Raw genomic sequence first — 25,694 nt, 5'->3', positions numbered from 1 at the left:
CCATCCTTACCTTAGCCTGAATTTGGTTACAACCTCCAACAATAATGTTGGTAATGTAGAATATAATATTAACGTCAAGTAGAAACTTGCGAATCTTAAGCCTAATCTTCTACTGAGGTTGTTTTACTTTTGGCCAATTATAAGAAAACCTTAGTCTTAGCCAAACAAAATTCACTCACTTAGCAATTAAAGGCACACAAGGATAAAGAAGAGCAGAAATAAGATGGTTCGATAAAATCACAGAAAATATGAGCATACCATTTGAGATGTATGGAGAAACAAAGAACATTCAGGAGAGAAAAGCTACTCATGTGGTCAACAGGAGTTGCAACCAACTTGATGTCACTTAATAAACATCTGAAAGAAGTCAATCTTTCAAGACAAACCTAAGGATAATCTGCTGTTGAGTACAATGATGATGTCAAGCTGAACCTTTACCAGCTCAAAGCTACTTTCCATTTGATAAAAAAATAAGGCTGGAATTGTTTCGTTTTTGACAAATTATGCAAAGACCTTAACCTCTGCTAAATACAATTACTCACCTGGGCATTGAAGGCACTAGAGGATAAAGAAACCAGTAATAAGATGGATGACACAATCAGAGAAAACAAGGGAATACCTTTGGAGATGGATGGAGGAGAAACAGAAAACAAGACATTCTGAAAAAATGCTACTCAAATAGTCACAAGGAGTTGAAACCAACTTGATGACTCATAATACATATCTCAAATATGCTAACCATTCTAAACAATTCCAAGAAGTAGCTATTTTCTATTTTGTTGTGGAAACGTGGAACTGGTAGAGACAGGATATTACATAGATAAAGTACTTTTGGAAGGAATAAAATAATAGGGAATGAAATATGTTAGCAACTTCTCCATCATCACTTTTAAATGAGCAACAAGGGATCCTGATCTGTAATCTAGACTCATGGCAAGAAGCGGAAATGGCAGACTTGGAGAATTCATGATCTGCGTCAGAAGATAGTGGAGGCAAATCTTGACTGCTTAGTTTCTGCAATTAGTGAGGATCACGGGGCACAGACCCTCATTTATAACATCTTTCATATTGGTTTATGTCTTCTGCACCTATTAGTTTGTATACATAAGCTTGTTATTTCTTGTTCAGTAAATTTACCTTCAGTATCCATGATGAATTAAGAAGAAATTAACTATATACTCTGTTTATTCCAAATTCAACATTTTTGTATAGTCAAGTATAATTAAATTCTCTCATCTCTAGTGATAAGTTCTCTTTAACGAGTGTTCCTGTGGTAGGGACCACCACCAATTTCTTACCAGTATTAAAAAGTTACATTCCCAGCCAAATGTGGACAAGCCATCATGCTATACAGAAGAGTGAGCTTCATAATATATTTTTCAATCTCTTTCATTGCATTAATACACAAATGCCAGAAGTACAAATGTGAATAATACTTTAATTTTGCATGAACATGAAAAGAAATGGAAAATAACCATCCAGTTAATCACACAATAATGATTTGATAGGCACAAGCAAATTCTTTGCTATGGAATTGTAAAGGTGTTGTCCAGAAAAAAATGAAAAGTTCACCAATGACTTGGTTCTGTAAAAAATATCAAATTAAGTGACATCTACTAGTCTCCACCTGGATCTAGTGCAGGCCACTCCATAGTCTGTGCTGACACAAGAAGAGGAGATATCATTGTTCCAATAACTACAAGACGACTGTGGCCTGTGATTAGTTGCAGTGCTCAGATAAGGCTACTTTCACACTAGCGTCGGAATCTCCCCGTCGCAATGCGTCGGGCAGAGATTCCAACGCTAGCGTTTGATGCACTGCACAACGGGTGCAACGGATGCATTTCTCCAGCGCATCCGCTGCCCCATTGTGAGGTGCGGGGAGGTGGGGGCGGAGTTCCGGCCGCGCATGCGCGGTCGGAAAAAGCGGTCCGTCAGGAGCAAAAAACGTTACATTTAACGTTTTGTGCTCCCGGCAGTCCGCCACAACACGGCGCAACCGTCGAACGACGGTTGCGAGGTGTGGCAAAGCGTCGCAATGCGTCGCTAATGTTAATCTATGGGGCAAAAACGCATCCTGCAAACAACTTTGCAGGATGCGTTTTTTGCCATAAACGACGCATTGCGACGTCTGGCAAAAAACGCCAGTGTGAAAGTAGCCTAACTTGAAACATGCAAGAACATATGTTTTTCTGATGATTTGCTGCTGAAGTCACCTTACTCCTGTGGTGAAGCGGTGACGTCTCCTCCTTCTGTGTCAGCACAGACCACGGAGTGGACTGCGCTGGATCCAGGTGGGTGCTGGAAGGTGAGTATCACTTAGTTATTTGTTACAGCACCAATACCCTGTGGAACTTTTCTTTTTGGCCCTGTGAACTCCTTTACGTACTTTATTACACTTGACTCCAAGAAAAATAAGTGTTTACACTCAGTAATATATTGAATAGAAGTTGCTAGAAGAAACTGGTCACTGGGAGCACTGTTATAAAACACTAATCCTTGATTCTTCCAGCTAAAAATTGTAAGTGACTATAATATAACACTGTACAAAGATATATATATTTCCTGTATAATAAAAGTAACAGCTTGCAACGACAATTGTAACTTGGTAGAGCAGCATGTCATATTCCATATGTTACTAGCTAACAGTGCATGCTTTCATTCATTCATTAACAGGGCTCCATTTCTATCACTTGTTGTCATAGATTTCACATGGCGATATTTCATGGATAAAGCAACTATATTTGGGGAAAAATGTTTGTGTAAATATTCATATATGGAGTTTCTCCGCGTGTCTGGAACATTTTAAAACACATGAGTCTATACACACTGTAGGCATAGAGTGGCATATGTCGCTCATAATCAACATTGTAAAAATAAATATTATTTACTGAAGTCCTCTCCTTATAGTGAAGTCTACAACTCTATTCCATACAGTAAAAAAAGAAGGTTCTTTGTGCATTAGTATGCTAAAAGAACATGCTTTTGGCATTTGGTGAGTTAGTATTACCTTGTTTGTGCATTTGACATACAAGTGTATGTGCTGGTAATTCGTAGCATAACTTGAAGCTTGTGGTCCCCAATGCAAAATCTCCAATGCGGACCCCAATTAAAACAGGTTTTTAATTGTAACAGTCTTTTTAAATGGGGCAAAGGGAGCTTTGGGGCCCCGCTTTTCTGAAGGACCCAGGTGAGTTTGCAAACCCTGCACCCATTATAGTTATTCCCCCTCGCTAGTAACTTTCCCAGTACATATACTTATCATAGTGAAATAATAAAATGTATACACAGCCTAAGCCTATATAAATACTGGTACCATTGCCCATTTTGAACATGAATTTGCTAAATTTGCTAAAATAATATGGTAATATGGAAATTTAAATTCAGTCTAGTAGAACATTAGTGAGTTTGGTTCTTCTAGACATATTATGGTGGTCTAAAACCTGCTTATTTATTGATTCACATTCTGTGTATTGTAGCTGTTAGGGGGTTACCAAAGAACACAACCACCACCTGATACAGAAGACGTAGGCTTAAATGGAATAATTGCTATCAGGGATGGTCTCAGACAAAGTGGGCCCTAGGTAAAAGTACAAAATTTGGCCCCAAATGCTAACATATTGCACCATCACACAGAAACATTTAGAGTGCCTTGCGAAAGTATTCGGCCCCCTGGAACTTTTCAACCTTTTCCCACATATCATGCTTCAAACATAAAGGTACCAAATGTACATTTTTGGTGAAGAAACAACAACAAGTGGAACACAATTGTGAAGATGAATGAAATTTATTGGTTATTTTACACTTTTGTGGAAATTCAAAAACTGAAAAGTGGGGCATGCAATATTATTTGGCCCCTTTACATTCAGTGCAGCAAACTCACTCCAGAAGTTCATTGTGGATCTCTGAATGATCCAATGTTGTCCTAAATGCCTAATGATGATAAATATAATCCACCTGTGTGTAATCAAGTCTCCGTATACATGCACCTGCTCTGTGATAGTCTCAGGGTTCTGTTTGAAGCACAGAGAGCATCATGAAGACCAAGGACCACAACAGGCAGGTCCGTGATACTGTTGTGGAGAAGTTTAAAGCTGGATTTGGATACAAAATGATTTCCAAAACTTTAAACATCCCAAAGAGCACTGGGCAAGCGATCATATTGAAATAGGAGTATCATACCACTGCAAATCTACCAAGACCCGGCTGTCCCTCTAAACCTTCATCTCAAACAAGAAGACTGACCAGAGATGCAGCCAAGAGGCCCATGATCACTCTGGATGAACTGCAGAGATCTAAAGCTGAAGTGAGGCAGTCTGTCCATAGGACAACAATCAGTCATACACTGCACAAATCTGGCCTTTATGGAAGAGTGGCAAGAAGAAAACCATCTCTCAAAGATATCCATAAAAAGTGTCATTTAAAGTTTGCAGCAAGCCACCTGTGAGACACACCAAACATGTGGAAGAAGGTGCACTGGTTAGATGAAACCAAAATCAAACTTTTTGGTAACAATGCCAAACGATATGTTTGGCATAAGGGCAACACAGCTCATCACCCTAAACACACCATCCCCACTTTCAAACATGGTGGTGGCAGCATCATGGTTTGGGCCTGCTTTTCTTCAGCAGGGTCAAAGATGGAAGATGGTTAAAATTGATGGGAAGATGGATGGAGCCAAATACAGGACCATTCTTGAGGAAAACCTGTTTGAGTCTACAAAAGACCAGAGACTGGGATGGAGATTTGTCTTTCAACAAGACAATGATCCCAAACATAAAGCAAAATCTACAATTGAATGGTTCACAAATAAACGTATCCAGGTGTTAGAATGGCCAAGTCAAAGTCCAGACCTCAATCCAATCGAGAATCTGTGGAAAGAGCTGAAAACTTCTGTTCACAAACGATCTCCATCAAACCTGTTGTGAATTCTGCTTTTGGGCTCCCTCCTGTGGTTGTAGATGGTAATGCAGTTGTGCCTGGACTGCAGGATTGGACAGGTGTATCTGCTAATTGCAAGGCTGACTGGGGTATTTAGTTTTGCTGGACTCTTTAGTCCCTGCCAGCTGTCAATGTTTCTTGTGAAGTGTTGGATCACTTTCTGGCTTCTCCTGCTCGCTGCCAATTTCAGCAAAGATAAGTGTTTGGTTTTTGCTTCTGTGGCACACTGCCGGTGTGCTTGTTTCAGTTTTATTCCTGCTCTGATTGTAGGATTCACTGGAGTTGCCGATATACGCTCCTGCATCTTTTAGTAGATGTAGGAAGTTTTGGTATATTCTGCTGTGGATGTTTTGAAGGGTTTTTTACTGACCGCACAGAACTCTGTCCTATCCTGTCCTATCTAGCTAGAGTGGCCTCCTGTGCTAATCCTGTTTTTCTGCCTGTGTATGTTTTTTCCTCTCCGACTCACCACCAATATTTGTGGGGGGCTGTCTATCCTTTGGGGATTTTCTCTGAGGCAAGATAGTATTCCTATTTCCATCTTTAGTGGTATTTAGTTCTCTGGCTGTGACGAGGTGTCTAGGTGTGTTAGGTACACTCCACGGCTACTTCTAGTTGCGGTGTTAAGTTCAGGATTGCGGTCAGTACAGTGGCCACTTTTTCCAGTGAAAGTTCTCATGCAGTTCCTAGGTCCCCGAGTCATAACAGTACAACTGGACTACAATGAGTTAATTGCAACTCAGAAGAAGGGAGGAAAGGTTTTGAGCCATTTTTTTTTCTCAGCCTGTTTTGTCTTCTCCCTCTTAATCTCTGGGTGGCTGAGGAACCTAGTACTAACATGAATGTTCAGGAGTTAGTTTCTCGTGTGGATCAGCTTGCTGCTAGGGTACAGGGTATTTTGGATTATATTGCTCAGACTCCTGCTTTAGAACCTAAGGTTCCCACTCCTGATTTATTTTTTGGTGACAGATCCAAATTTTTGAGTTTCAAAAATAACTGTAAACTGTTTTTTGCATTGAGACCCCGGTCTTCTGGTGATCCCATTCAGCAGGTTAAAATCATCATATCCCTGCTGCGTGGTGACCCACAGGATTGGGCATTTTCCCTGGAATATGGCAATCCTGCTTTGCTTGATGTTGATTCTTTCTTTCAAGCATTGGGGTTATTGTATGATGAGCCTAATTCTGTGGATCAAGCTGAGAAGACCTTGTTGGCCCTATCTCAGGGGCAAGAGGCGGTTGAATTGTATTGTCAGAAATTCAGAAAATGGTCTGTGCTGACTAAATGGAATGATGATGTTTTGGCGGCAATTTTCAGAAAAGGTCTTTCTGAATCCGTTAAAGATGTTATGGTGGGGTTTCCCACACCCTCCAATCTGAGTGATTCTATGTCTTTGGCCATTCAGATTGATCGGCGCTTGCGGGAACGCAGAACTGTGCGCGCTGTGGCGTTATCCTCAGAGCAAATTCCTGAGCCTATGCAGTGTGATAGGATTCTGTCTAGAACGGAACGACAAGGTTTCAGACGTCAGAATAGGTTGTGTTTTTATTGTGGCGACGCTTCTCATGTCATTTCTGTCTGCCCTAAGCGGACAAAGAGGATCGCCAGTTCAATTACCATCAGTACTGTACAACCTAAATTTTTGTTATCTGTGTCCTTGATCTGCTCATTGTCATCATTTTCTGTCATGGCGTTTGTGGATTCAGGCGCCGCCTTGAACTTAATGGACTTTGAGTTTGCCAGGCGTTGTGGTTTTCCCTTGCAGCCTTTGCAGAATCCTATTCCTTTAAGGGGCATTGATGCTACACCCTTGGCTAAAGATAAGCCCCAGTTTTGGATACAGGTGACCATGCGCATGGCGCCAGCCCACCAGGAAGATTGTCGATTTCTGGTGTTGCATAATTTGCATGATGCTGTTGTGCTGGGTTTCCCGTGGTTGCAGGTCCATAATCCTGTTTTGGATTGGACGTCCATGTCTGTAACTAGTTGGGGTTGTCAGGGGGTTCATAATGATGTTCCTCTGATGTCAATCGCCCCTTCTCCCTCTTCTGAAATTCCGGAGTTTTTGTCTGATTTTCAGGATGTATTCGATGAGCCTAAGTCCAGTTTCCTTCCACCGCACAGGGACTGCGATTGTGCTATTGATTTGATTCCAGGCTGTAATTTTCCTAAGGGTCGACTTTTCAACCTTTCTGTACCTGAACATACCGCCATGCGGAGTTATATTAAGGAGTCTTTGGAGAAGGGGCATATTCGTCCATCTTCTTCACCGTTGGGAGCAGGGTTCTTTTTTGTTGCTAAAAAAGATGGTTCTTTGAGACCCTGTATTGACTATCGCCTCTTAAATAAGATCACGGTCAAGTTTCAATACCCCTTGCCTTTGCTTTCTGATTTGTTTGCTAGAATTAAGGGAGCTAGTTGGTTTACTAAGATTGACCTTTGGGGGGCTTATAATCTTGTTCGTATAAAGCAGGGTGATGAATGGAAAACTGCGTTTAACACGCCCGAAGGCCATTTTGAATACCTTGTGATGCCATTCGGACTCTCTAATGCTCCATCTGTTTTTCAGTCCTTCATGCATGATATCTTCCGGAGTTATCTTGATAAATTCTTGATCATTTTTTTGGACGATATTTTGATTTTTTCCGATGATTGGGAGTCTCATGTGCAGCAGGTCAGGATGGTATTTCAGATCCTTCGTGACAATGCCTTGTTTGTGAAAGGGTCTAAGTGTCTTTTTGGGGTGCAGAAGGTTTCCTTTTTGGGCTTTATTTTTTCTCCCTCATCTATTGAGATGGATCCGGTTAAGGTTCAGGCCATTCATGATTGGATTCAGCCCACATCCGTGAAGACTAAGAGCCTTCAGAAATTTTTGGGTTTCGCTAATTTTTATCGCCGTTTCATTGCTAATTTTTCCAGCGTGGTTAAACCCTTGACTGATTTGACTAAGAAGGGCGCTGATGTGGCAAATTGGCCCTCTGCGGCTGTCTCTGCCTTTCAAGAACTTAAACGTCGTTTTTCTTCTGCTCCTGTGTTGCGCCAGCCGGATGTTTCTCTTCCGTTTCAGGTTGAGGTTGACGCTTCTGAGATTGGGGCAGGGGCCATTTTGTCTCAGAGGGATCCTGTTGGTTCTTTGATGAAACCGTGTGCCTTCTTTTCCCGTAAATTTTCGCCTGCGGAACGCAATTATGATGTCGGCAATCGGGAGTTGTTGGCTATGAAGTGGGCGTTTGAGGAGTGGCGACATTGGCTTGAGGGAGCTAAGCACCGTATTGTGGTCTTGACCGACCATAAGAATTTGATTTACATCGAGTCTGCCAAACGGTTGAATCCTTGACAGGCTTGATGGTCCTTGTTTTTTTCTCGTTTTGATTTTGTGGTCTCGTACCTTCCTGGTACTAAGAATGTTAAGGCTGATGCCCTCTCTAGGAGTTTTTTTGCCGGATTCTCCTGAGGTTTTGGAACCAGTCGGTATTTTGAAGGAAGGGGTGGTCCTTTCTGCCATTTCTCCTGATTTATGATGGGTTCTTCAGAAATTTCAGGCTGACAAACCTGACCGTTGTCCTGTGGGGTAACTGTTTGTTCCTGACAGATGGACTAGTAGAGTGATTTCTGAGGTTCATTGTTCTGTGCTGGCTGGTCATCCTGGTATTTTTGGTACCAGAGACTTGGTTGGTAGATCCTTTTGGTGGCCTTCTTTGTCGCGTGATGTGCGGTCTTTTGTGCAGTCCTGTGGGACTTGTGCGCGGTCCAAGCCTTGTTGCTCCCGTGCTAGTGGGTTGCTCTTGCCATTGCCAGTCCCCGAGAGGCCCTGGACACATATTTCTATGGATTTTATTTCCGATCTTCCTGTTTCCCAAAGGATGTCGGTTATCTGGGTTGTTTGTGACCGATTCTCTAAGATGGTTCATTTGGTGCCTTTGCCTAAATTGCCTTCTTCTTCTGATTTGGTTCCGTTGTTTTTTCAGCATGTGGTCCGTTTGCATGGTATTCCGGAGAATATTGTGTCCGACAGAGGTTCCCAGTTTGTTTCTAGGTTTTGGCGGGCCTTTTGTGCCAAGCTGGGCATTGATTTGTCTTTTTCTTCTGCATTTCATCCTCAGACAAATGGCCAGACTGAGCGAACTAATCAGACCTTGGAGACCTATTTGAGATGCTTTGTGTCTGCTGATCAGGATGATTGGGTGGCTTTTTTGCCATTGGCCGAGTTTGCCCTTAATAATCGGGCTAGTTCAGCTACTTTGGTTTCGCCTTTTTTTTTTAATTTTGGTTTTCATCCTCGTTTTTCTTCTGGGCAGATTGAGCCTTCTGACCTTCCTGGTGTGGATTCTGTAGTCGACAGGTTGCAGCAGATTTGGGCTCATGTGGTGGACAATTTGGTGCTGTCTCAGGAGGAGGCTCAATGTTTTGCTAACCGTCGTCGGTGTGTTGGTTCCCGGCTTCAGGTTGGGGATCTCATTTGGTTATCTTCCCGTCATGTTCCTATGAAGGTTTCTTCCCCTTAGTTTAAGCCTCGATTTATTGGTCCTTATAGGATTTCTGAGATTATTAATCCGGTGTCCTTTCGCCTGGTGCTTCCGGCCTCTTTTGCTATTCATAATGTCTTCCATAGATCTTTGTTGCGGAAATATGTGGAGCCCGTTGTTCCCTCTGTTGATCCTCCGGCCCCTGTGTTGGTCGATGGGGAGTTGGAATATGTTGTTGAGAAGATTTTGGATTCTCGTTTTTCGAGGCGGAAGCTTCAGTACCTTGTCAAATGGAAGGGTTATGGCCAGGAGGATAATTCTTGGGTTTCTGCCTCTGATCTCCATGCTGCTGATTTGGTTCGTACCTTTCATCGGGCTCATCCTGATCGGCCTGGGGGCTCTGGTGAGGGTTCGGTGACCCCTCCTCAAGGGGGGGGTACTGTTGTGAATTCTGCTTTTGGGCTCCCTTCTGTGGTTGTAGATGGGTAATGCAGTTGTGCCTGGACTGCAGGATTGGACAGGTGTATCTGCTAATTGCAAGGCTGACTGGGGTATTTAGTTTTGCTGGACTCTTTAGTCCCTGCCAGTTGTCAATGTTTCTTGTGAAGTGTTGGATCACTTTCTGGCTTCTCCTGCTCGCTGCCAATTTCAGCAAAGATAAGTGTTTGGTTTTTGTTTCTGTGGCACACTGCCGGTGTGCTTGTTTCAGTTTTATTCCTGCTCTGATTGTAGGATTCACTGGAGTTGCAGATATACACTCCTGCATCTTTTAGTAGATGTAGGAAGTTTTGGTATATTCTGCTGTGGATGTTTTGAAGGGTTTTTTACTGACCACACAGAACTCTGTCCTATCCTGTCCTATCTAGCTAGAGTGGCCTCCTGCGCTAATCCTGTTTTTCTGCCTGTGTATGTTTTTTCCTCTCCGACTCACCGCCAATATTTGTGGGGGGCTGTCTATCCTTTGGGGATTTTCTCTGAGGCAAGATAGTATTCCTATTTCCATCTTTAGGGGTATTTAGTTCTCCGGCTGTGACGAGGTGTCTAGGTGTGTTAGGTACACTCCACGGCTACTTCTAGTTGCGGTGTTAAGTTCAGGATTGCGGTCAGTACAGTGGCCACTTTCTCCAGTGAAAGTTCTCATGCAGTTCCTAGGTGTCCGGATCATAACACAAACCTCACTGAACTCGAGCTGTTTGCCAAGGAAGAATGGGCAAGAATTTCAGTCTCCCGATGTACAAAACGGATAGAGACATACCCCAAGACTTACAGGTGTAAATAAAAGATAAAAGGACTGAATAATATTGTACACATCACTTTTCAGTTTTTGAATTTCCACAAAAATTTTAAATAACCAATAAATTTCATTCAATTCACAATTGTGTTCCACTTGTTGTTGATTCTTCATAAAAAATGTACATTTGGTATCTTTATGTTTGAATCATGATATGTGGGAAAAGGTTGAAAAGTTCCAGGGAGCCGAATACTTTCTCAAGGCACTGTAGGTTGCACTTACACAAGCTGCTTTCAGATCGTTAAATGAGCATGTTCTATTATATTGGAGTTGTTTAACATTTGTTTACCACCCTTTACACAGGCTGATGAAGAATGATGGCCACTGAATGATCTTTAATAAATCCTTCTGTCCACATACCGCACCATGTTATTAGCGGCACATCTGCAGTTTACACCGTGCGATGTGCTGCAAAGAACAATTATTTTTGTCACAGCATAAACAATCCAATCACCCGATGAATGAGCATCATTTGCCTCAGAATTTGGCTGATTACTGACATGTTTACAACCACAAACTCTCGTCTGCAAATGTAGCATTTATAAATGTGGATACTACACATATACACACCTAGAAAAAATGGTTATCCAGCTCACCCATAAACTGAAGTCCCCCAGTAGTGCAGGGACATTGTTAAATATGCTTATTTTGCACATTTATTTAATCAGGACTTTTTACCAGATGCGATACTCTTAAAGAAAAAAATGTCATGATATTTTCATAAAAAATGTAGTGGTATATTGAATTGTCCACAGAAAAACCACATTGCAGAAAAACATAAAAGATGAAATAGTTACGAACAGATTTGTTCATTTGTTCCTATCAGCATTTGTTCCACATCTTTCCCAAAGTTCTGAATGGTAAAAGCCGTCTCTCTGTGTGAAGTCTGAAGTCATCATGGCTACCAGTTGTTCTTTCCTTCCATGACTTGTCTGACGTCCATGGAGAATGATGGGGAAGGCAGGAGGTGACCCCCACGTGACAAAACCCCCCTCCTCCTAAGAGCTGTGATTGCAAATGTGTCCCATACACCACGTGTTCTCTCTATATGGTGTTGACTTATACTCTGAGCTACATAAACAGAAATAGCTTTTTGTAATGTCAGCGAGAGGCAATGTGCTTAGTAAGGAATTGAGAATAAGAATAATTCAATTAATAATTAATATTTAACAGACATCAAGACCTGTTTCGGCAGCAGGAAATGAAGACAACTTAGTAGGAAAAATGTCCAGCTACAGATCCGGAGCGGTAACAACTATTTATTTAAAAAAAATATTCTTTTTTTGTCTTTTTTTTTCTCAAAAAAAGTTTTGTATCATATTAGTGAAAATTGCATATTCCTTGGAATGAACCAGACTGACACATTTGAAACTACTTGTTCTTAGTAAAAAAAAATGTTGAGAAAGAAAAATAAAATTTTTAAATAATTTTTTAAAATCAATAGTTGTTTTTAACACTTACCTCTCCAAATCTCTTGCTGGACATCTCCCTACCAAATTGTACACATACACACAGTATGTGACACAAATACTGTGTGTTATGCACATATCATTTATAACACACACTGCAAGTTATACACATATATGTATAAGAAACATAAACATATATATATACACATAGCACACAAACGCATTAGCATATACACATAGCATACTTACATATAAATGTATATATACAGTATGTATATATATATATATACAAAACATATACTCCCTTGTAAAGAGACATAGCACAGACATAGATATATGTACAGAACACAAACAAATGCACGCGTATATACAAAGAGCACAAGCACACATGTTTATACACAGAGCACATACACAAATGTGTATACACAGAGCACATACACATACAAATATACAAAGCAAATACATACACACACTAATGTTTATACAGAGCACACATACACACGTGAAGACACACAGCACACACGTGCATGCAAAGAGCAGATACACACACATGTATAAACAGAGAGCACATACATACATATGTATATACACAGAGCATATACACACATGTATACACAGAGCAAATACACACATATGTATACACAAATCACATACACACATGTATACACAGAGTGTGTACACAGAGCACATACACTTATACAGTTGTGTGAAAAATTGTTTGTCCCCATCCTGATTTCCTATTCTTTTTCATGTTGGTCACACTGAAAAGTTCCAGATCACCAAACAAATTAAAATATTAGACAAACATAACACAAGTAAACACAAAATGCAGTTTTTAAATGAAGGTCTTTATTATTAAGGGAAAAATAAAACCAAACCTACATGGCCCTGTGCGAAAAAGTGATTGCCCCCCCTTAAAACGTAAATTAACTGTGGTTTATCACATCTTTGGGAAGTGAGTTCAAATTCCCTAGCCACAGGCAGGTATGATTACTGCCACACCTGTTCTCAATCAAGAAATCACTGACATAAGACCTGCCTGACAAAGTGAAGTAGACCAAAAGATCCTCAAAAAACAAACATCAGGTCGCGATCCCAAAAAATTCTGGAACAAATGATAAGACAAAAGTTGAACTTTTTGGAAAGTTTATGCCCCATCACATGTGGCGTAGAAGTAACACAGCATTTCAGAAAAGGAACATCATACCAATAGTAAAATATGGTTGTGCTAGTGACATGAAAGACTTGTTGTGGCAAACGGAACCACGAATTCTGCTGTCTACCAAAAAATCCTGGAGGAGAATGCCCTGCCATCTCTGAGAACTTTTGTCCTTTCTGGTCATTGGGGGTTAATGCAGTTCCCCCCCCCCCAGTGGCCGCTGGTGTTATTGCATTGCATTGCTACCGGGTCAGCTGATGTTGGTGGTGACCACTCCCACCATCCTTCATAAAGTCACCTTATGCATCAGCTGACTGTTGGTTATACAGGTCCTTCTGGAAATGAATCAAGCAGGTGGAAGGAGTTTTCTGAGTACAGTGGTTCTCTGCTGAATATTCATACCTGGTGCATTACTTTGCTGTACTGTGCATTGCAGCAGAGAAAGCTAAGTGTTGTTTGCTTATGTCTTGTTTGTCTAAACTTTCCCTTTGTGTTTTATTAGTGCAGCGGTGGGACCAGTGTTCACACTAGCCAATTCCCTACCCAAGGACAGGTGCAGGGCGAGCGAGGAATAAGGTATCCTGCTCAGCGACAGGTTGAAAGAACCTGTGTAGGGACGTCAGGAAGATTAGGGCACATCCTTAGGAGAGTCCAGGAGGTGTCCATTGTCTTGTTCCCTATCGCAGGGCCCACCATTGTTATTGTGTCCCCGGTGTTCCCTTGTGAGTCTCGCCGCTTTGTGATCGACCAACCCGTTGGGTCGTGTCACGCTTGGACAGTCACTTCGTGACATTATAACCAACCATCCTGTTTTGTCTGGTGAGCCATGGCACAAATGCAGGCCTTTGCCCAACTGCTTCAGACCCTCACCGATGAGTTAAAGGTGCTGCGTGGTGAGGTGGTGCAACACCTGCAGCAGCTGTTGGGGTTCTGGGCCTCGGCTCAGGTACAGGCTCAACCAGAACCCAAGATATCTCTCCCTGACAGGTTCTCTGGAGGGAGAGATGCATTTTTGATTTTTTGGGAGGCCTGTAAGCTATATTTCAGGCTCCGCCCTCGTTCATCAGGGAGTGAGGAACAACGGGTGTGAATCATCGTTTCCCTTCTTAAGGGTGATCCCCAATCCTGGGTCTTCTCCCTGCCGACCGGTTCACCATCTCTATGGTCAGTGGACAAGCTTTTTACGGCTCTAGCGTTGGTGTATGGTGATCCTGATGGCGTCTCCCTGACAGAATCCCGACTCCGTAAGATCAAGCAGGGGGGCCGGCCGGCTGAGGATTATTGTTCAGAGTTCAGGAGGTGGGTCACAGATACACAGTGGAATGACCATGCCCTTAGGAGCCATTTTGTGCAGGGTCTGTCCCCAAGGTTGCAAGATACTCTGGTGCAGTACGCCGCCTCCAGGTTGTTGGAGGCCGCCATGTCCCTTGCCATCCGGGTGGATAGGCGCTTGAGGGAGAGGCATACACGAAATGTGCCCCCTGTAGTCCTTGCTAGGGAGGTGGTGACACCTGAGCAGGCAGACGAACCCATGCAGGTGGGAGGAGTTGGGTTCCAAACAGGGTTGCCTGTGGTTCGCCGTGGAGTGGGGGCATGTTTTTTCTGTGGGCAGACCAGTCATTTTATCAATGTCTGCCCAGCGCGTGCCAAAGTACCATCTAAAGAGCCGCGGACCCCTGGTCATTTGGAGAGAGGCGACCAGGGTGTGACTATTTCCTCCATTTTTTCGTCTCAGTGTACCTTACCTGCTGAGGTGGTTATTGGTAGGGTAACTGAGAATATTCCGGCGCTAGTGGACAGTGGAGCAGGAGTCAATTTTGTGGATGCTCATTTTGTCCAGACCCATGGCCTGATGAGTAGGACGCTAGCGAGACCCTTAAGCGTCCAGGCCATATACTCTGCCCGTTCAGCCAGGGGAGATTTACTCAAGTTGTAGACAATATACATCTGCGTATAGGGGCTTGTCATGAAGAGTCTTTATCATGCTACGTCTCGGAGAGTATACCAACTCCCACAGTTTTAGGACTCCCTTGGTTGAAAAGACACAACCAGGTCATAGATTAGCGGTCCAGGGAAGTAGTCAGCTAGGGTCAGTCGTGTAAGGACTGCTGCCCGGGAGCTATGATCTCTGCCATTCTTCTACAACCTACCCCTTCTTCTCCAGTGGGCGCAGCAGAGGTGTGCCAGGGAGTAGGGGCAAGACTCAGCCCTCACCACATGCTAACCCTGAGTGTTGTAGTCCCCTTCAGTTAGAGGGGTCAGGGGAGGGTGGTGGTTCCCTCTGAGCTTGGTGGAGGTGTGAGTGTGGTGACACAGGGGGATGCCTCTGTTGTTAATTCCTCAAAGAGTTCACCGTCTTGTGGCAAATGTATGCATGGAAATAAACGTTCAGGTCCGGACCTGTGTGTGAATGAGTACGTATGGGTGTCCACCAAAAACATCAGGTGGAAGTGTGCAACTGGGATCTGGAGTTCCAAGTTGATTGGTCCATATCGGGTGTTGGCCATTCTCAGCCTGGAGACTTTTCAGTTGGAGTTACTGCCAGTTATGCATGTACACAACTCATTCACCAGGTCGGCGCTCTGGAGATTTGTGGCGCCTCAAGAACCTATATGTTGTTGGCATTTTCATCAGGCCATGTTTGCCATAAACCTGAGAATCAGGTGACTGCCAAGGTGAACTCTGGTGGATCAAGGCGTCCTCACTGTTGATTGTTATCTGGTGAGGTCCGGTGTTGAGTGTCCAGAGGCCTCTCATTGAAAGGGGGGGTACTGTCATGATCCATGTTTGAATCTGTGGCAGATCTGGTTTTCCTTTGATTAAAACCCTTTTTCCTTTCTGATCATTGGAGGGTTAATGCAGTTTCCCACCCCTGGTGGCTGCTGGTGTTATTGCATTGCATTGCTACTGGGTCAGCTGATGTTGTTGGTGACCACTCCCATCATCCTTCATAAGATCACCTTATGCATCAGCTGACTGTTGGTTATACAGGTCCTTCTGGAGATCAACCAAGCAGGTGGAAGGAGTTTTCTGAGTGCAGTGGTTCTCTGCTGAATATTCATACCTGGTGCATTACTCTGCTGCATACAGCTCGGTGACAGGTTGAAAGAACCTGTATAGGGACATCAGGAAGATTAGAGCACATCCTTAGGAGAGTGCAGGAGGTGCCCATTTCCTCGCTCCCTATCACAGGGCTCACCGTTGTTATTGTGTCCCCGGTGTTCCCTTGTGAGTCTCGCCACTTTGTGATCGACCACCCATTGGGTCGTGTCACGCTTGGACAGTCACTTCGTGACATCTGGCAATTGCTCCGGAAATACGCACACCGGTAACCCACCTAACGTGATCGCGGGTCACCTATGTGTCGGCATGACAACCTGAGGTCTCCTGGAGACCTCTATGGTTGTCCCTGTCGGATTGCTGTGAGCGCCATCCAGTGGTCAAACCTCATAGCAGCTCAGAAATTCTACTACATAGAGGCAATCTGACCATCGCCTCTATGTAGCAAAGCTGATCATGAGAAAATATTTACAAACTTTCCCACGCTACAGTTCAAATCAGTTTATGCCACCAGGGGACGCAGCTTCGGTAATGGCACCTTACAGATCTTACAGATGCGCCTTTTCTGGGGTGGCTGGAGGCAGATTTTTTTAGCCAGTGGGGCCAATAACCATGGTCCCTCTCTAGGCTATTAATTTCTGCCCTCAGTCAATGGCTTTCCCTCTCTGGCGGAGAAAATTGCGCGGGAGCCCATGCCAGTTTTTTTCCGTGAATTAACCCTTTAAATTAACACCTACAGCTCCCAAATTTTACACATAAACCCGTCTAACATTAATGAAGAATATATAAAAATCTAATGGATATGAAATGGTTTACTGTATGTAAACCATGTCTCATATCCTGTCGGGTCGGTAAGGACTTAGCAAAAGCCGGCAATTGAATTATTGCCCCCTGAACTTTTCAACCTTTTCCCACATATCACACTTCAAACATAATGATACCAATTGTAAATTTTTGGTGAAGAATCAACAACAAGTGGAACACAATTGTGAAGTTAAACGGCATTTATTGGTTATTTTAAATTTTTGTGGAAATTCAAAAACTGAAAAGTCGGGCGCGCAATATTATTCGGCCCCTTTAACTTAATACTTTGTTGCACCACCTTTTGCTGCAATTACAGCTGTAAGTCGCTTAGGGTATGTGTTATGATCTGGTGGTTAGGACAAATAGTGGACCTGGTAGTTAGAGCACCAGAAAAGACCTGATAGCACATTAATACAGGACAAGCTCTGGGAAGTGGAACCTCTGCTGACCGCAATCCCTAATCCTATCACGCACACTAGAAATAGCCGTGGAGCGCTCCTATCATGACCTAGACGCCTCGTCACAGCCTCAGAACTAGCTAGCCCTAGAGATGGGAAAAATAAGCCTATCTTGCCTCAGAGAAAATTCCCCAAAGGAAAAGGCAGCCCCCCACATATATTGACTGTGAGTAAGATGAAATCACAAACACAGAGATGAAATAGATTTAGCAAAGAGAGGCCCGACTTACTAAACAGACAGAAGATAGGAAAGGTCACTTTGCAGTCAGCAAAAAACCCTACAAAAGCCACACAGAGAGTGCAGGGAAAAATACCTTCCACACCGACTAACGGAGCGGAGGCGCCCCTCTGCGTACCAGAGCTTCCAGCTAGCAAGGCAAAATTCACATAAGCATGCTGGACAGAAAAAATAGCAAACAATAAAAAAGCAAAGCAAAACTTAGCTTCTGCTGGAGGAAACAGGTAACCAGGAAGATCCAGGAGCGAACTAGACCAATGCTACAACATTGACAGCTGGCATCGGACAAGGATCCAAGTGGAGTTAAATAGAGCAGCCCACTAACGAATTAGCCTCGCCACCTGTAGAAGGAAACTCAGAAACACCCACAGGCATCAGAGAAAGTCCATGGACAGAACCAGCCGAAGTACCATTCATGACCACAGGAGGGAGCCCGAAAACAGAATTCACAACAGTACCCCCCCCTTGAGGAGGGGTCACCGAACCCTCACGAGAGCCCCCAGGCCGACCAGGATGAGCCAAATGAAAGGCACAAACCAGATCGGCCGCATGAACATCAGAGGCAAAAACCCAGGAATTATCCTCCTGAGCATAACCCTTCCACTTGACCAAGTACTGGAGTTTCCGTCTCGAAATACGAGAATCCAAAATCTTCTCCACCACATACTCCAACTCCCCCTCAACCAACACCGGAGCAGGAGGGTCAACGGATGGAACCACAGGCGCCACATATCTCCGCAACAACGACCTATGGAACACATTATGGATGGCAAAAGAATCTGGAAGGGCCAAACGAAATGACACAGGATTGATAACCTCAGAAATTTTATACGGACAAATGAAACGAGGCTTAAACTTAGGAGAGGAAACCTTCATAGGAACATAACGAGACGACAACCAAACTAAATCCCCAACACGAAGTCGGGGACCCACACAGCGCCGGTGGTTAGCGAAACATTGAGCCTTCTCCTGGGACAATGTCAAATTGTCCACCACATGAGTCCAAATCTGCTGCAACCTATTCACCACAGTATCTACACCAGGACAGTCAGAAGACTCAACCTGCCCTGAAGAGAAACGAGGATGGAAACCAGAATTGCAGAAAAACGGCGAAACCAAAATAGCCGAGCTGGCCCGATTATTAAGGGCAAACTCAGCCAACGGCAAAAAGGACACCCAATCATCCTGATCAGCAGAAACAAAGCATCTCAGATATGTCTCCAACGTCTGATTAGTTCGTTCAGTTTGGCCATTTGTCTGAGGATGGAAAGCCGAGGAAAAAGACAGATCAATGCCCATCCTAGCACAAAAGGATCGCCAAAACCTCGAAACAAACTGAGAACCTCTGTCCGAAACGATGTTCTCCGGAATGCCATGTAAACGAACCACATGCTGGAAAAACAATGGCACCAAATCAGAGGAGGAAGGCAATTTAGACAAGGGTACCAAATGGACCATCTTAGAAAAGCGATCACAAACCACCCAAATGGCCGACATCTTTTGAGAGACGGGGAGATCCGAAATAAAATCCATAGAAATATGCGTCCAGGGCCTCTTCGGGACCGGCAAGGGCAAAAGCAACCCACTAGCACAAGAACAGCGGGGCTTAGCCCGAGCACAAGTCCCACAGGACTGCACAAAAGAACGCACATCCCGTGACAAAGAAGGCCACCAAAAGGATCTAGCCACCAAATCTCTGGTACCAAAGATTCCAGGATGCCCAGCCAACACCGAACAATGAAGCTCAGAGATAACTCTGCTAGTCCATTTATCAGGGACAAACAGTTTCTCTGCTGGGCAACGGTCAGGTCTATCAGCCTGAAATTTTTGCAGCACCCGCCGCAAATCAGGGGAGATGGCAGACAAAACTATCCCCTCTTTGAGAATACCTGCCGGCTCAGAAACACCCGGAGAGTCAGGCACAAAACTTCTTGACAGGGCATCAGCCTTCACATTCTTAGAGCCCGGAAGGTACGAAACCACAAAATCAAAACGGGAGAAAAATAACGCCCATCGAGCCTGTCTCGTATTCAACCGTTTGGCAGACTCAAGATAAGTCAAGTTTTTGTGATCTGTCAAGACCACCACGCGATGCTTGACTCCTTCCAGCTAATGACGCCACTCCTCGAATGCCCACTTCATGGCCAACAATTCACGATTACCAACATCATAATTGCGCTCAGCAGGCGAAAACTTTCTAGAAAAGAAAGCACATGGCTTCATTCCCGAGCCATCAGAACTTCTTTGTGACAAAACAGCCCCTGCTCCAATCTCAGAGGCATCCACCTCCACCTGAAACGGAAGCGAACCATCTGGCTGGCACAACACAGGGGCAGAAGAAAAACGACGCTTCAATTCCTGAAAAGCATCCACGGCCGCAGAAGACCAATTGACCACATCAGCACCCTTCTTGGTCAAATCAGTCAATGGTTTAGCAACACTAGAAAAATTAGCGATGAAGCAACGATAAAAATTAGCAAAGCCCAGGAACTTTTGCAGGCTCTTCACAGATGTCGGCTGAGTCCAATCATGAATGGCCTGGACTTTAACAGGGTCCATCTCGACAGTAGAAGGGGAAAAAATGAACCCCAAAAATGAAACCTTCTGAACTCCAAAGAGACACTTTCACCCCTTCACTAGGGTTGAGCGAAACGGATCGTTCATTTTCAAAAGTCGCCGACTTTTGGCAAAGTCGGGTTTCATGAAACCCGACCCGATCCCTGTGTGGGGTCGGCCATGCGGTACGCGACTTTCGCGCCAAAGTCGCATTTCGTATGACGTGCTTGGCGCCATTTTTTTCAGCCAATGAAGGGGTGTGGGCAGAGTGATGACATAGGTCTTAGGGGCGTGGACGCCTATCGCCATGTTGTCTCTTGTGCGCTGTAGCGATTTGCACTGTGTAACACCAGCTTTTCAGGGACGGACGGAGGGGAGAGAGAGAGAGAGAGAGAGAGAGAGAGATAAAAAAAAAAAAAAAAAAAAAAATCTCATTGCCTTTGCATTGGGTTTCGTGTTTCGGTCGATCCTCGACTTTTCGCCATAATCGGCCGATTTCACTCGACTCGACTTTTGAGATAGTCGGGTTTCGCGAAACCCGGCTCGGCCCTAAAAAAGTCAAGGTCGCTCAACCCTACCCTTCACAAACAAGGAATTAGCACGAAGGACCTGGAACACCATTCTGACCTGCTTCACATGAGACTCCCAATCATCCGAAAAGACCAAAATATCATCCAAATACACAATCAGGAATTTATCCAGGTACTCTCGGAAGATGTCATGCATAAAGGACTGAAATACTGATGGAGCATTGGAAAGCCAGAATGGCATCACCAGGTACTCAAAATGGCCCTCGGGCGTATTAAATGCTGTTTTCCATTCATCGCCTCGTTTAATACGCACAAGATTATACGCCCCTCGAAGGTCTATCTTGGTAAACCAACTAGCCCCTTTAATATGAGCAAACAATTCAGACAGCAACGGCAAAGGATACTGAAATTTGACAGTAATTTTATTAAGAAGGCGGTAATCAATACAAGGTCTCAAAGAACCATCCTTCTTGGCCACAAAAAAGAACCCTGCTCCCAACGGTGATGATGATGGGCGAATATGGCCTTTCTCCAAGGATTCCTTATATAACTCCGCATAGCGGCGTGCTCTGGCACAGATAAATTGAATAATCGGCCCTTAGGAAACTTACTACCAGGAATCAAATTAATTGCACAATCGCAATCCCTATGAGGAGGTAGGGCACTGGCTTTGGGCTCATCAAATACATCCCGATAATCCGACAAAAACTCCGGAACCTCAGAAGGAGTAGAAGACGAAATTGACAAAAATGGAACATCACCATGTACCCCCTGGCAACCCCAGCTGGACACAGACATAGATTTCCAGTCCAATACTGGATTATGGACCTGTAGCCATGGTAACCCTAAAACGACCACATCATGCAGATTATGTAACACCAAAAAACGGATATCCTCCTGATGTGCAGGAGCCATGCACATGGTCAATTGGGTCCAGTACTGAGGCTTATTCTTGGCCAAAGGCGTAGCATCAATTCCTCTCAATGGAATAGGATGCTGCAAGGGCTCCAAGAAGAAACCACAGCGCCTAGCATACTCCAAGTCCATCAAATTCAGGGCAGCGCCTGAATCCACAAATGCCATAACAGAGTAGGAAGACAAAGAACAAATCAGAGTAACGGACAATAGAAATTTTGACTGTACCGTACCAATGGTGGTAGACCTAGCGAACCGCTTAGTGCGCTTAGGACAATCGGAGATAGCATGAGTGGAATCACCACAGTAAAAACACAGCCCATTCCGACGTCTGTGTTCCTGCCGTTCAGCTCTGGTCAAAGTCCTATCACACTGCATAGGCTCAGGCCCATGCTCAGATAGTACCGCCAAATGGTGCACAGTTTTACGCTCACGCAAGCGCCGATCGATCTGAATAGCCAAAGACATAGACTCATTCAGACCAGCAGGCATAGGAAATCCCACCATGACATCTTTAAGGGCTTCAGAGAGACCCTTTCTGAAGATTGCTGCCAGGGCACATTCATTCCACTGAGTGAGCACAGACCACTTTCTAAACTTCTGACAATATATCTCTGCTTCATCCTGACCCTGACACAGAGCCAGCAAGACTCTCTCTGCCTGATCCACTGAATTAGGTTCGTCATAAAGCAATCCGAGCGCCAGGAAAAACGCATCCACATCACGCAATGCCGGATCTCCTGGCGCAAGGGAAAATGCCCAGTCTTGAGGGTCACTACGTAACAAAGAAATAATGATCCTTACTTGTTGAGCAGGATCACCTGAGGAGCGAGGTTTCAAAGCTAGAAACAATTTACAATTATTTTTGAAATTCAAAAACTTAGATCTATCACCAAAAAATAAATCAGGAATTGGAATCTTAGGCTCTGACATCGGATTCTGAACCACAAAATCTTGGATGTTTTGTACCCTTGTAGTGAGATTATCCATCCAAGAGGACAGACCTTGAATGTCCATGTCCACACCTGTGTTCTGAACCACCCAGAGGTAAAGGGGATAAGTGAGACAGAACACGCTGCAAAGAAAAAAAATGGGCTCAGAGCTTCACTTATCCCTCTATTGAGATGCATCAATACTTTTGGCCAGCTGTACTGTTATGATCTGGTGGTTAGGACAAATAGTGGACCTGGTAGTTAGAGCACCAGAAAAGACCTGATAGCACATTAATACAGGACAAGCTCTGGGAAGTGGAACCTCTGCTGACCGCAATCCCTAATCCTATCACGCACACTAGAAATAGCCGTGGAGCGCTCCTATCATGACCTAGACGCCTCGTCACAGCCTCAGAACTAGCTAGCCCTAGAGATGGGAAAAATAAGCCTATCTTGCCTCAGAGAAAATTCCCCAAAGGAAAAGGCAGCCCCCCACATATATTGACTGTGAGTAAGATGAAATCACAAACACAGAGATGAAATAGATTTAGCAAAGAGAGGCCCGACTTACTAAACAGACAGAAGATAGGAAAGGTCACTTTGCAGTCAGCAAAAAACCCTACAAAAGCCACACAGAGAGTGCAGGGAAAAATACCTTCCACACCGACTAACGGAGCGGAGGTGCCCCTCTGCGTCCCAGAGCTTCCAGCTAGCAAGGCAAAATTCACATAAGCATGCTGGACAGAAAAAATAGCAAACAATAAAAAAGCAAAGCAAAACTTAGCTTCTGCTGGAGGAAACAGGTAACCAGGAAGATCCAGGAGCGAACTAGACCAATGCTACAACATTGACAGCTGGCATCGGACAAGGATCCAAGTGGAGTTAAATAGAGCAGCCCACTAACGAATTAGCCTCGCCACCTGTAGAAGGAAACTCAGAAACACCCACAGGCATCAGAGAAAGTCCATGGACAGAACCAGCCGAAGTACCATTCATGACCACAGGAGGGAGCCCGAAAACAGAATTCACAACAGTACCCCCCCCCTTGAGGAGGGGTCACCGAACCGTCACGAGAGCCCCCAGGCCGACCAGGATGAGCCAAATGAAAGGCACAAACCAGATCGGCCGCATGAACATCAGAGGCAAAAACCCAGGAATTATCCTCCTGAGCATAACCCTTCCACTTGACCAAGTACTGGAGTTTCCGTCTCGAAATACGAGAATCCAAAATCTTCTCCACCACATACTCCAACTCCCCCTCAACCAACACCGGAGCAGGAGGGTCAACGGATGGAACCACAGGCGCCACATATCTCCGCAACAACGACCTATGGAACACATTATGGATGGCAAAAGAATCTGGAAGGGCCAAACGAAATGACACAGGATTGATAACCTCAGAAATTTTATACGGACAAATGAAACGAGGCTTAAACTTAGGAGAGGAAACCTTCATAGGAATATAACGAGACGACAACCAAACTAAATCCCCAACACGAAGTCGGGGACCCACACAGCGCCGGTGGTTAGCGAAACATTGAGCCTTCTCCTGGGACAATGTCAAATTGTCCACCACATGAGTCCAAATCTGCTGCAACCTATTCACCACAGTATCTACACCAGGACAGTCAGAAGACTCAACCTGCCCTGAAGAGAAACGAGGATGGAAACCAGAATTGCAGAAAAACGGCGAAACCAAAATAGCCGAGCTGGCCCGATTATTAAGGGCAAACTCAGCCAACGGCAAAAAGGACACCCAATCATCCTGATCAGCAGAAACAAAGCATCTCAGATATGTCTCCAACGTCTGATTAGTTCGTTCAGTTTGGCCATTTGTCTGAGGATGGAAAGCTGAGGAAAAAGACAGATCAATGCCCATCCTAGCACAAAAGGATCGCCAAAACCTCGAAACAAACTGAGAACCTCTGTCCGAAACGATGTTCTCCGGAATGCCATGTAAACGAACCACATGCTGGAAAAACAATGGCACCAAATCAGAGGAGGAAGGCAATTTAGACAAGGGTACCAAATGGACCATCTTAGAAAAGCGATCACAAACCACCCAAATGACCGACATCTTTTGAGAGACGGGGAGATCCGAAATAAAATCCATAGAAATATGCGTCCAGGGCCTCTTCGGGACCGGCAAGGGCAAAAGCAACCCACTAGCACGAGAACAGCGGGGCTTAGCCCGAGCACAAGTCCCACAGGACTGCACAAAAGAACGCACATCCCGTGACAAAGAAGGCCACCAAAAGGATCTAGCCACCAAATCTCTGGTACCAAAGATTCCAGGATGCCCAGCCAACACCGAACAATGAAGCTCAGAGATAACTCTGCTAGTCCATTTATCAGGGACAAACAGTTTCTCTGCTGGGCAACGGTCAGGTCTATCAGCCTGAAATTTTTGCAGCACCCGCCGCAAATCAGGGGAGATGGCAGACAAAACTATCCCCTCTTTGAGAATACCTGCCGGCTCAGAAACACCCGGAGAGTCAGGCACAAAACTTCTTGACAGGGCATCAGCCTTCACATTCTTAGAGCCCGGAAGGTACGAAACCAAAAAATCAAAACGGGAGAAAAATAACGCCCATCGAGCCTGTCTCGTATTCAACCGTTTGGCAGACTCAAGATAAGTCAAATTTTTGTGATCTGTCAAGACCACCACGCGATGCTTGACTCCTTCCAGCTAATGACGCCACTCCTCGAATGCCCACTTCATGGCCAACAATTCACGATTACCAACATCATAATTGCGCTCAGCAGGCGAAAACTTTCTAGAAAAGAAAGCACATGGCTTCATTCCCGAGCCATCAGAACTTCTTTGTGACAAAACAGCCCCTGCTCCAATCTCAGAGGCATCCACCTCAACCTGAAACGGAAGCGAAACATCTGGCTGGCACAACACAGGGGCAGAAGAAAAACGACGCTTCAA

Source organism: Ranitomeya imitator, chromosome 3, assembly GCF_032444005.1.
Source record: "Ranitomeya imitator isolate aRanImi1 chromosome 3, aRanImi1.pri, whole genome shotgun sequence".
In the NCBI taxonomy this organism is placed as follows: domain Eukaryota; kingdom Metazoa; phylum Chordata; class Amphibia; order Anura; family Dendrobatidae; genus Ranitomeya; species Ranitomeya imitator.
Note: the sequence above shows the minus strand (reverse complement) of the source record.